Source organism: Procambarus clarkii, chromosome 43 (genome assembly GCF_040958095.1).
Source record: "Procambarus clarkii isolate CNS0578487 chromosome 43, FALCON_Pclarkii_2.0, whole genome shotgun sequence".
In the NCBI taxonomy this organism is placed as follows: domain Eukaryota; kingdom Metazoa; phylum Arthropoda; class Malacostraca; order Decapoda; family Cambaridae; genus Procambarus; species Procambarus clarkii.
Window position 1 is genome coordinate 21,678,372 of NC_091192.1, and position 13,931 is coordinate 21,692,302.

Consider the following 13,931-nt stretch of genomic DNA (forward strand, 5'->3'; position numbering starts at 1 on the left):
ATGTTCTAAGCTTGACCACCCAGCACCAATGTACTAAGCTTGACCCCCAGCACCAATGTACTAAGCTTGACCCCCAGCACCAATGTACTAAGCATGAACCAAGCACCAATGTACTAAGCTTGACCCCCAGCACCAATGTACTAAGCTTGACCCCCAGCACCAATGTACTAAGCATGAACCAAGCACCAATGTACTAAGCTTGACCCCCAGCACCAATGTACTAAGCATGAACCAAGCACCACTACCCTCCCCATTTGATGATAGGCTACACACCTGATATGTAGGTTTGAAAATCAGCCGCCAATTTCCCTGTGAATAGCGCACAATTCTCTATAATTCTAACAATTTCATTGAGACTGCGAAGAAACTCTATAATCCAAGCTAAATTATACAAGTTTTATCTTAATTTAGTATCGTCATTATTATAATTCGAATTTTACCATACAGCATTTTCAATACAATTTTTTTTTGTATGCAGTACTGTTTAAGTTAATTGATCAAGCAACATGTTTTATTTACCACGAGATTTGAGCATCGGGTATCGAGCCCCGTAAATGCTAAAATACACCTAATGGCACAATAAACAGCTTCGCTCTCATTCTTAGCCAACTAGGCTAAGAAGAATGCGAATATATGCCCCCTATAACATTTGCAACTTGCAACAATAGAGATATTATCTGAGTGTAACAGATAGCCGCCGCGTCCAACAGCCTGGTTGACCAGTGCAGCAAACAGAAAGCCTGGTTGAAGACTGGGCCGCGGAGACATTGAGCCCCGAAATTATCGCAAGGTAACCGCAAGGCAATGTAACCTAATGGCTGTTAACTTTAAAACAGCGTAGAATCCATATTAACATTAACTCAAATTCAACATCATCAACGTTAAATTAATGTAGAATACACATTATCAGCGTTTTATAAACGTTGATAAACCCGACACAGTAGAACCGAATCACCATTTTTCATCACTGTGGCTTCGTTGTTCTTTCTATCAACGTAGCTAGCATGCCCAACCGGACCAGCTTGAATGGGAAAAGGATTAAGGATTCAGCCAGGGTCAGCTCAGCAGACTATCTGATCCTTGGCGCCTCTTAGAGGTCTGTGGATACATCGTGTCCTTGGCCTCTTCTAGCGGTCAGGCAAGACTCCCTCTCTCCACACTACACCCCCCTCAACAAAAATAAATAAAAAGCTCCAGGTCACCTTCTCAAAGTGAGAGGGTGACCTGAAAGATCCATCTGTCACTCCCACAGTTGGTTGAGTCACTCATACAAGTGTTACCGCCAGCAGGCTCTTCTCCCAGCTGGATTTTCTATCGACATTCATGTGATACTTATCAGATTTTTTGTAACTTAAGGTGACAGAATTGTCGTTGAATTTATTCTACTTTAACTGAAGAAATTTTCAAATCTTAGGAGTGCCCGAAGAGGTAGGAGGCAACAGTTGAGGCAAAAGATGCGTCCGCACACTATAGAAAACGTGAGCCGAATAACCAACTGGAAGCGTCAGAGGCACGTGACTCAAGAGCAATTATTAAGTGTCCGGTGAGGTCTTATTCTATGAGAAGTGGCACACCAACAAGGATTAGCAAGGATCCACTTAACTAGCAACAAGCAGAAGCTGCGTCAATGATTTAGACTGGGGGCAATAATGACGAAAGGAACGTATGCCAGCCTCATAATACAATTTATGAGGCTTGAGAATGGTCCAGGACGGACCGAAACGTCGTCGTCCCTTCAACTTCTAGTGTGTGTGGTCTGGTCAACTTACTTCAGCCACGTTATTGTGACTCATCGCCTGCTCATAATACAATATTATGGACTTAACCAGCAAGCACAGTATGTCCAAGAGTGGCGTTGGTTCGACGTTGAATCAACCTTATCACCGGTACCTCAACGTCGTATCAACGTTGATGACGGTACTTCAACGGTGCTTCAACGTCAAATCAACGTTGATGACGGCGCTTCAACAATGAATTGGCGTTGATTCTGGATATTGCGCCCACTGCGAAGCCTAGTGACAATAATGACGAGATGAACACTTAAAAATGTGAAATTTGATGTCAGCTTTCACTCACTCACCGGAGGTGTCAACCATGACAGACTGTCACTCACGTGCCAACTTGACAACAAACATCAGGGCGATACGGAAAAATAGGGTTGGAAGGCATTAGATGAAGTGAATGAAGCGAGCCTAACTCAATTTTAAAAAGTTAAATGTATATTTCAAAAGAAAATGAAAGAGTTTGGTCTCAACACTAAGCGCAAGTAAGGTCTGGTAACACTTAAAAGTTTTGAAACTGAAAAAACACCTCAATGGCGTCTGTTTGTGGATAATACCTACTTCAAATACTAAAAAATACCAGAACGTGAATCTGAAATATAAAAATACTGTTTGCAACACGATAATTTTTTATATACAATAAATATTTTGCCATTTTTTTTAGGATGGCGAACAGATATTATATTCAGAATGTCGAACTGTAACTAAAGTTTAGTTATACTAGACTGAAACAAGTTTCAATGCCAGAATCAAACTTAAGTTCCTTTATACACATAAGGTTAAATTTGGCTCACGCTGTTCACAAATATTTTATACATTTTGTATATTAAAAGCAATGCTGAACAAAATAGGTTGGAACAGCAATTTCTCAAACCAGCAGCTTGAAAAGAAATAATACAAGCCTAAACATAATAAGGCCAGCTCCTGTTTAACAAATTTACTCATTCTTTTCCAGCGTATTTCAAACAGTTGACATCGGAAAGGACTGCGACTGTCTACATATTAACTTTAAGCATTTAATACTGACCTTCGCGATTTATTAGGAAGGTGGAGAAGCATGATATTTGGGAGTCTATTCTTAGTTGGATTAAGGCATGGTTGTTCCTATGGAACAAAAGTTATTATAAACAACCCGTCCTCTTAATAGAACGTCGCATTTTGACGACGAATGGAGAGTTTACTCTCCCTAAAGAAGCGGCTCGCGAAATTGACATTAAGTTATGACAAGTTTTGTAATAATAGGTATTTGTATGGGCAGCACAGTAACCGGACCAGGCAATGTGATGTAGTCATTGCGCGAATTCGCCTTGGCTATAGACACATCTGGCAGGTTAGTGAGGCTGAGCCACTACCAGAATACTCAGATTGTAAACTCTGTGATAAACCTTTAATGCATTCACTAGAACATTATATTGATGAATGTGAAACCGTAAAGGACTTTAGACCTCCTGGCCTATTGTACCACCAACTGTTTAACTATTTTATTGACTCAGGTGTTCTGGACGACATCCTAACAATTTACCCAAAATTTGCTTGTCCATTTTAAAGAATGAAGAACAATTTTTATTTATATTACTTCTAAGCTGCATCACTTATGAACCCATCCCTGCCCTTGTGTGGCAGTGCACAATAGAAAGTTGTTTTCACATATCCATACATTAAAACATTGATTGTAACCATGATATATATGTGCTTCAGCCTACAGTTTAGACCTATTGTCTTGTGTATGACCCTCTGTCCTGCGTGACAGTGAATACTAGCATTATCCTCAATTTAATAAGACTATCAAAATCCTCAGATTAGGCAAAATTGTAATTAATTTTGTCAATAAAGATGTTAATAATAATAACTGTCCCGATTTCTGGTTTGGGTCCTCTGGTAGGTTAGGATTTGGGCACCTTAGAACTGCAGTTTCTTGACGTTGGGAAAACCTTAGGAGGACGAGCTGGTTATAAATGGCCTTAAAGACTGCGTCAAGGCTCAGGGTCTTGTGTTATTTAACACAGATATAAACGGATATAAACGATTTAGTTGTAATTGAACAGCAACAGTTTCAAATATGACATGAAAAAGAAAATATGGCTGGAAATATAATGTTTAAAATCTCTTCAAAACAACTTGCATAGGTTTTTGAAATCGACGAATGACTGGCATATATAATTAAATTATCTGAGCCCATGCAATGATAATAGTTATCAGATATCAAATGGAAAATTGTGAAATTACCAAATCTGAATGCAAACGAGATTGGGAAATCATGATTACCAGAGCTAAAGCAAAACAATCTAAGTGTAAATGTTCAGAATAATGCACATAGGATACTGGGGGGTTCCTATCCTCGTGTGTTATATGCAGCAATAAGGAATCTAATACTATTCTACAGTTTTATCTTGCCTTTGTTTGGCTCCATGTACGTAAGGTTAGGCTATGCTGTTTTGGTCACCATACTATAGAATGGACATACAATTCAATTGAACATGTACAAAACAGAATGACACAAAGGTTAATCCCTGGAATTAGAAACCTTCCTTATGTAGAGAAATTAAGAAAGCTCAATTTACATTCTCTAGAAAGAGTCACCAAAACAACACCTTGACTGACCAACCGTCCTCAACACACTCCAGAAATAGTTAAAACTCTCAGTATAAATACACTAGTGAACTTGAAGTGCAAATTTAGTTATGTACATGATTGTAGGTCTAAATTTGCAAGCAATATTCAGACCTGAAGAGTGTGATCATCATTATTTTTAGATGACTTTGAGCTATTTTGGTAGATAATGCACAAAGCAAAGTTAGCCTTTGTGAGGCCACTGATCAATGTATCAGTGTACTCTGAAGCACCGGGTAGACTTTCGGGTGTTGGTATTCTATGGAGTTTACCTGTCTTATTGCTAATGCTTCTTAATGTGAATATCAGTATCCTATTTGTCTAATTCCCAACATTTATTCAATAATTCTTTTTGTAGGGGTTGGGAGGGTTACAGATCCCTACTAACCACGACTCCCAGGTATCTATGGTGTTTAAATTTGATATTTTTAACACTAGCCAGCTAATATCTAGTAACTAATATTACCTAGCCTTAGAACCTTACATTTGTCTGCATTAAACTGCGCTTGCAAATCTTTCGTCTAGTTTAATAGCCTATCTAAAATCGTCCTGTATCTAAAATCTTCTTTTGAATATATTTTACATTCTATAATTTTGTTTCATCTTTTTTTTTAATCTAAATAGTTATATAATATATATATATGCGTATTTTTTCGTGTCGGTCTCCACTAAATGGATTTACAGTTTTTTTAAATGATACATTATAAGAATATTTATTGAATGCAAGAGATACAAAATGAAATATATATATATATATATATATATATATATATATATATATATATATATATATATATATATATATATATATAAATATATATATATATATATATATATATATATATATATATATATATATATATATATATAAATATATATATATATATATATATATATATATATATATATATATATATATATATATATATATATATATATATATATATATATATATATATATATATATAATACGCAAGTAGTAAGCCCATAGCTCACTATCTTTACCTCTGAATACCAGAGTCCCTCTTTCAAGGAAACCTCTCGCTCACAACACATTATTTACAACTATATTTAGGCCTAAAGAGTGTCATTATCATGTGTAGATAAGTTGGAGCTATTTTCAGAGATATTACACAGAGTAACGTTAGCCCTTGTTAGCACATTTATCAATGTCATGAGCGCACTAACTCATATATGAGCGCACTGAACATTGTCATGAGCGCACTTACTCATATATGAGCGCACTCAACAATGTCATGAGCGCACTTACTCATATATGAGCGCACTAACTCATGTATGAGCGCACTAACCAATGTCAGGAGTAAGCTTGTATAAAAGTAAGCTTGTATAAGCGCACTAACCCTTGTATGAGCCCACTAACCCTTGTATGAGCCCACTAACCCTTGTATGAGCCCACTAACCCTTGTATGAGCCCACTAACCCTTGTATGAGCCCACTAACCCTTGTATAAGCCCACTAACCCTTGTATAAGCCCACTAACCCTTGTATGAGCCCACTAACCCTTGTATGAGCCCACTAACCCTTGTATGAGCCCACTAACCCTTGTATAAGCCCACTAACCCTTGTATAAGCCCACTAACCCTTGTATAAGCGCACTAACCCTTGTATAAGCCCACTAACCCTTGTATAAGCCCACTAACCCTTGTATAAGCGCACTAACCCTTGTATAAGCGTCCACTCATCTTCAACACAGCCCAAAGATAAAAACTGCAGTTAAGCAGATAAATACGAAAGACAAATCTGAACAGTTCTGCTGGCTTAATTACCATAACATCATTTAATTACCAGAGCCCAACCTAATTACCAAAACACAGCTTAATTACCACGAAGGTGTCAACACACAAAACTATCATCCGTAAGTCTGATGTTTAATGTCTATATACACTCAGGATATTATTGAAACTATTCACATATATACATACACACATGCATATATACATACATACAATAGTACACAGGGAGGTCGTATTCATAGAGAAGTGTATATACAGCTTCTCGGTATATATATATATATATATATATATATATATATATATATATATATATATATATATATATACTGAGAGTTTTCTGGACTAAAATGTACTTGTTGTTGGCTAATATAATATATTCTTGCTGTTGTAGAGGCCTTAATAAGCCTCCAGACACATTGGCAGATCTTAAACCCAACGCCAAAAAAATAACATATTCAAGGCGTATGACCCCTTGAAGTTCAAATGTAAAACAAATGTTCAAATGTAAAATGTAAATGTACGTGTATTTGCTGCGCGGAGAGAGAGCGCGCGGAGCAACGTCCACTGGTCAGCGTCCGCCTCCCCCGCGCGCAGAGCGGACCAGCACAGTCTATAATGACTAGCGCCGGTGGTAGGGAGGCGAATTATTGTTTACGTTCCTGGGAGAACACGTGTCGTAGTCAGGTACAGATGTCGTCAGCTTTCAACGACCTCCGCAATGACAATGTCAGCCTCCGAGATAACTACGTCAGCAGCTATGTCAGTCTCCACAACAGTCAGAGAAACAACGTAAGCCTCTACAACAGTAATATTAGCTTTCTCAACATCACCCACCACCACAACATCAGCTTCCACCACCACAACATCAGCTTCCACCACAACAACATCAGCTTCCACCACAACAACAACAACAACCTTCACAACAACATCACTCTCCTGGGAGATCCCAACAGGAACCCAGGAAGCAAACAGTCTGAATGAACAGTCACACACAAATGACCTCATGCAGATGTGTGACTTTGCTTTAAACTTTAAACCAGCAAATTATGATGCTTTAAAGCAGCAAATAGTTGAGCCAACTAGGAAACCAAACATCCTAGACCATATTTTTACAAACAACGATGGGCCAATCAGGGACATAATGATCACAACTATTTGTTACTCAGATCGCAAACTGATCGAAGTTCAGACGAACGTAGACTATAGACCTTGTGCAGCCAATGTCAAATCCAAGTGGAAGTGAATTCAACAAATTAAATTTTGATAAACTGTTTAACTGGTAGCGAATAAATCATGACCTTGCAGAACAATGCTGAGAAGAACAACTAGATTTAAAGAACATGCAGATTTAAACCAGAGCTTCGAAAAAATAGGCACGGTAGCACTAGAAATATGTAAAAAAGCACATACCACTAAGAAAAAAAGAGTAAAAGATGCAAACTTGAACGGGAGAACGGGGCTCCCTCTATTGGCTGAGAAAACACACAGCACAACATCTCAAACGCTAAACTCCATCCCAACAACGACGAGGAATGAGATGTAAGGATATAGAATTGATCGAGCTAAAGCTTTAAGAATCATATCAAATTCAAGAGAGGCAAAGAGGGGGGAAAAAGGCCATAAGTAAACAGAGAGGAACCTGAAATACTTTTTATTCGTATGTAAAAACCTAGAACAAAATCTGCATCCAGCACTGGGCTCTTGAGCAAGGGTGATGGAACTGTCACAGATGACAACAAAGAAATGAGTGAAATACTGAGGCTTCAGTACGCTTCTCTTTTCAGTGAACCCCTGAACACATTGAAGATCAATGATCCAAACGAATTCTTCATGAATGTAACACCAACATCGAACCACATATCAGGTGTCACCCTAAATTCAAAGTTGAGCGGGTTGCATGGACAGCATGCCCATGCATTCTGCACCAGGCCCAGACTCGTGGAATTTTATATTCATCAAACAGTGCAAAAACATCACAATCACAGGCTCTAAAAAATCGTTTGGAGAAGAAGTCTAGATAGTGGTGTCCTCCCTGACATACTTATACAGCGATCACACCACTTCACAAAGGAGGTAATAAAGCAGATGCAAAAAATATATAGACCAATAGCTCTAAATTAACACATCATCAAAATCTTTGAAAGAGTGCTAAGAAGCAAGATACAAATCACATGCAATCCCAACATCTACATTACCGTGGACAACACGGGTTCAAAACAGGGCGCTCCTGCCTCTCACAGTCGCTAGATCACTATGACATGGCCCTAGGTGCCATAGAAGACAAGCAAAACGCAGATGTAATATACACAGACTTTGCAAAAGCTTTCGACACATGTGACAATGTAGGGAGACGGATCTTCAACGTCCTAACGAACAGAACGCAGAGTGTAATAGTCAACACAGTAAAATCCGGATCATCTACTGTGAAAAGCTCAGTCCCCCAAAGTACCGTGCTTGCGCCCCGGTACTTTTTCTTACCCTAATATTAGATATAAACAAGGATACAAACTACAGCACTGTATCATCATTTACAGTTTACACTAGGATTTTCATGCGAGTAGACAATATAGAGGACACGACAAACCTCCAATCAGACGTTAATCGGGTCTTTCAATGGGCCACAGATTATAATAGGATGTTTAATAAAAATAAGTTCCAGCTCCTGCGCTATGGAAAAACCAAATATACAAAACCGGAAACCATATGTAAAAGGCAGTCAAATCACACTAAAGAACGAAAGAGCAATGTAAATTATCTAGGAATAATCATGTCAGAAGACCTTACATTTACAGAACACAATAAAGTAGCTCTCAGGACTGTAAGAAAAATGACAGGTTGGATAACAAGGGCCGCCATACCAATGATGATACTTTTCATGACAGTAGTTCTCTCTAGGGTGGAATGTTGTTGCCCACTAACAGCCCCATTCAGAGACGGCTAAATTGCTGACCTAGAGAGTGTGCAAAGATCCTTTACTGCTAGAATCCACTCTATAAGCCATTTTGATTAATGGGACCGATTAAAAGTTCTAAATCTGTATTCTCTAGAGCGCAGGCGAGAGATGCATTATAATCTACACGTGGACGATATTAGCGGGACTGGTTCCAAATCTGAACACGGAGATTACATCACACGAAACCAGCAGACATGGCAGGATATACAAAATAGGTGGGATGGTCGGAGACCGGGCCGCAGGGCCGTTGACCCCCGGAAGCTACACAAGGTAGACACAAGGTCACCACAACAACACGATCAACAACAACAACTACAACAACCTCCACAACACCACCACCCTCCACAACAATGAAGGCTTCAACACCTGAAGCCTCGCCCACGCCTGGCCAGCCTCATACTTCACCACGAGGTCCTCATGACTGTGTACGAAGCACCACTACTTTGCTCTCACTATACCGCCTCGCTAATGGCCCAACCACCTACTCCAGGAGGTTACAATTGCCGCCCCGTCTTCCTAAAATGATAGTACTTATAGCAACTATTTGGTCGAATGAACAAAAATGGACTGTTGGACACACAAAAACTCACTAGTACTGAATTAGCCAACAATGGCACACTTTGAAATTGGAAAAGTAATTAAAGATCCTGAACTTGTCTGTCAACCAGTACTAGGCCTAATATACAATACCTTAGGTTAATATAATACATATAATGTGCTATATTAACCCTAGGAATGTCTTTGTTTTGTGCTCTCTACAAAATTAAATGGAACGTGAAAGACAGTTAGCTTCATCAGTCAATTTTTGGACGTTAGAGCAATTAGTTGCTATAATTACTATCAATTTAGAAAGATAGGCTACAGAACTATGAGAATTCTATCACGACGGAAAGAAAAATAATGTACAAAATTGCCCGAACCTAACCTAACCTAACTGATAGTCCCACCCATTGAAAACGCTAAAAATGTCCGCGAGCCACTGTCATATCATATGTATTCTACATCATATTTTATCCGCTAGGGAATTCGCACGTTTTTACAATTATTATCCGACGATACAAGTTGAAAACTTTGTAACGTCAGCTCTCAACACATGAAGAAGACATTCGGGTCCTTGACAGGAAAGTCTGGTATCGCCAGGACGCTAATGGCCGTTAACGTAGTGGTGGAGAATTTCTGGTGTAGGGGAGGAGGAGACCCACAGCGAGAGAATGAATCACTGTCACCGCTGACAGCACACACCACTTGCTAATGGTCCACGACGGACCGAAACGTCGTCGTTCCTCCATTTTCCGGCGCGTGGGTTGGTCATCGAATCTTCAGCCACGTTATTGTGACTCATCGCCTGGAAATCACTGTCATAACTCACAACAGAGACAAATCAGTGTCGCAGCTCACAGCAGACACAACAAATCAGTGTCACCACTCTCAGCAGACACAACAAATCAGTGTCGCAGCTCACAGCAGACACAACAAATCAGTGTCACAGCTCACAGCAGACACAACAAATCAGTGTCACCACTCACAGCAGACACAACAAATCAGTGTCGCAGCTCACAGCAGACACAACAAATCAGTGTCACCACTCACAGCAGACACAACAAATCAGTGTCGCAGCTCACAGCAGACACAACAAATCAGTGTCACCACTCACAGCAGACACAACAAATCAGTGTCACAGCTCACAGCAGAACATATCAAAGAGTCTTAACAGCTCACACCAGAAAGAATATATCATCACAGCTCACAGCACAATACACCAGTGTCACAGCTCACAGCAGACGCAACAAATCAGTGTCACAGCTCACAGCAGACACAACAAATCAGTGTCACCACTCACAGCAGACACAACAAATCAGTGTCGCAGCTCACAGCAGACACAACAAATCAGTGTCACCACTCACAGCAGACACAACAAATCAGTGTCACAGCTCACAGCAGAACATATCAAAGAGTCTTAACAGCTCACACCAGAAAGAATATATCATCACAGCTCACAGCACAATACACCAGTGTCACAGCTCACAGCAGACGCAACAAATCAGTTTCACAGCTCACAACACACTGGGATAAGGAATATTCCACATTACCTGACCAGGATAGATAGATGGGTCGGCCAGCAACACTGAGAACAAAAAGATAAAGTTACCTGAGAGATTATAACGCACTGAAGATAATGATCCGACAGTGTGGCTGGCGGCTGGAACAGTAGTCCGGCAGGCTGGTAGCCACACCCAGGGTGTGGGTGTGTGTGTGTACGTGTCCCAGCAACACCACACTCAGCGTGGGGGGGGGGGGGGGTGTTGCGTGCAGTGGAAACCACACTTATTAAGTTGCGTTTGGGGGGGGGGCACTATATTCCTATAGAGTGTGAGGTGGTGTTGCGTGCAGGACACTGACACACCCAGCGAGAGGGAAGAGGGTGTTGCGTGCAAGCTGCCACACCCAGCGAGGGGGTGGTGTTGCGTGCAGGCTGCCACACTCAAACACTAGGCAGCGTGGTCCTCTTACACTACTTGAACCATCGTGCTACACTCACCAATGTTTAAACCTTCACTGATTCCTCCACCACATTTCCTCGCCTCTACTCTCAACCTTACAAAAAACAACAACCATTTTGGATATTACATGAAACAATATTTGATCAAAATGGTTTTCAGATTCACTTAAGATGCATAAAGAAATAACTTCTCACTGAACGTATTGTGCACCGAAACGCTGCTTTAGGCCACTTTGCAAGCTTCGAGCAGTCGTTCGTTATCGCTAGCAGCAGGAGTCGCCGGCAGAGGGTCGAGAGGAGGTGTGTGTATACCAGTGGGATTCGAACGGTGCGCGTAGCGTCCTCCCCAGCCGGTGGTCGGTTATACACTGAGGCGGCCGGGGCGACACACTCCGGGCCACCACCGACCACCACACACGCTGTCGCTGCTGCTGTTGCTGCTCCTCCTCCATATGTAAGGCTACAACGGCTCCTGTGAGGGTCACTCCAGCGGAGACTCCGTCAGGGGCGCCGCTAGGGGCTTTAACGTGCCCGCTAAAGCAGGCTCAGGAGGGGTAGGGGGTGTAACAGAGGTTAGAGAGGGAGAGAGATGTGGATTCACCAAACACACACACACACACACACCTGCCCTCACACACCTGCCTTGGCCAGCAGTGGCCACTAGCCCCCCAGGGGCCGCCCCCTGGTCCCACCCCATCTATACATTACCTCCTCTACTGACTCGTCTTCAATATTTCTACATTTTCTCGCGCTCTCGTCAAGACAATGTTCTCGTTCTCTCCTCGAACGAGACCGTTCTCTCTTGTACAACCGAGCTGAATATTTGACTCTTGGACTTGGAGAACCCCCCCCCCCCCCCTTACGTTTGGTCAATATACTCTATTTCTCTATAAACATTCGGCTTTTTCACAGCATCGGTCAAACACTGCATCGTAAAATGTTGATATTTAGCACAATAAGAAGTCATTATAGCTGCCTATAGCTGGGAAGCCTCTTGTGTACATTGGGGTCCGTTACCGTCTGTATTTATTCTCTGGTCTGGCCAGCCTCAGGCGGAGCTCAGGGCGGTGCTGTGCGCGCTCAGGACCCTAGGGGTGACCTTGGTGTGTTGTGCAGTGTGGTCAAGACACAATAATAACCTTGGTGTGCTGTGTAATGTGCTCAGGACGCTATAGGGTGTCCTTGATGTGCCGTGGAATAAATTCAAATCGCTACGAGGCATTGTTCAAACCTGAACTATCGAGAGGGAGTTAAGTGTGGGTGTGAACACCAGGCCGGTGCGAGCTTGAAACACAAGGTCATCATTTGTGTAGCACCTTATAGTTCACAGCCACACCAGCTGATAGAAACATTAATTGTTAATGTTTCTGAAGATGTATTAATATACGAAAGTACTTAAGGAAATTCATGTTTCATTTTTCCTCCGTAGTCTGACATTGTCACATTTTTAATCACGTGTTTATTTTCGTGATATACACACATTAATTGTTAAATAACTTTGCTTTCGTATTGATATCAAGATGTTATCCATAGTCAGATCTTCTGGCAGCATTAGCCAAATTAACAAGTGTGGGAGTTTTGAGGACATGATGTGATGAACAAATGTAGTGATGTGATGAATATGTTGATCAAAATACTTCACTGGAATCTCTCTGTTTAGACCTTTTTAATTTAGGATTGGGATAAAGCGAATCCCTTGACATAAAAGCAACTATACAGCGCTGATGTTACCAAGTTTGATCATCACTAATGAGAACAAAAGTGAAACGTTCCTCTCCCATCTCATGGACAGAAAGCTAATGTTAATATTTAATGTTGACCAAACCACACACTAGACACAGCACCGCTCCCGTGCCAGGTAAGTCCACTACGGGCTCACCATAGCCCGTGCTACTTGCCCCGCTCCTGTGCCAGGTAAGTCCACTACGGGCTCACCATAGCCCGTGCTACTTAGAGCTTGTTCCGAGTAACTGAATCTATAACAACAACAACACACATTAGAAGATAAAAAGACGACGTTTCGGTCCGTCCCGGACCATTATCAGGTCGATGGTGAAGAGAACGATTGAACAAATCCACAAGGGCCGTGACGAGGATTCGAACCTGCGTCCGGGAGCATCCCAGACACTGTCTTAATCAACTGAGCTACGACAGGGTTAAAAAGAGTTGAAACCGAAGTTCTACTGAACTTACTGGAACTTACTCTGTGTGTAAGAGAACAATTGATTGATTGATGAAGATTAAGCCACCCAAGAGGTGGCACGGGCATGAATAGCCCGTAATAAGAGACGAGGGAGGCACAGGCATGCGTAAGACAGGAGAGAGGTGAGGAG

The 13,931-nt window shown here is 41.2% G+C and overlaps 1 protein-coding gene across 7 annotated transcripts in view; it reads right to left on the bottom strand.

Moving 5' to 3' along the window:
- LOC138349741 (solute carrier organic anion transporter family member 74D-like) overlaps positions 1 to 13,931 on the bottom strand; it is a 507,981-nt gene that overhangs the window by 152,982 nt on the left and 341,068 nt on the right. Inside the window, exon 1 of one of the 7 annotated variants that reach the window (XM_069300093.1) lies at positions 11,248 to 11,393. The exons of the other annotated variants lie outside the window; for them this stretch is intronic. The gene's annotated coding sequence lies outside the window, so the exon portion shown is untranslated. Of the gene's footprint in view, positions 1 to 11,247; positions 11,394 to 13,931 lie in introns of those variants that run through there. 7 annotated transcript variants of the gene reach the window in all.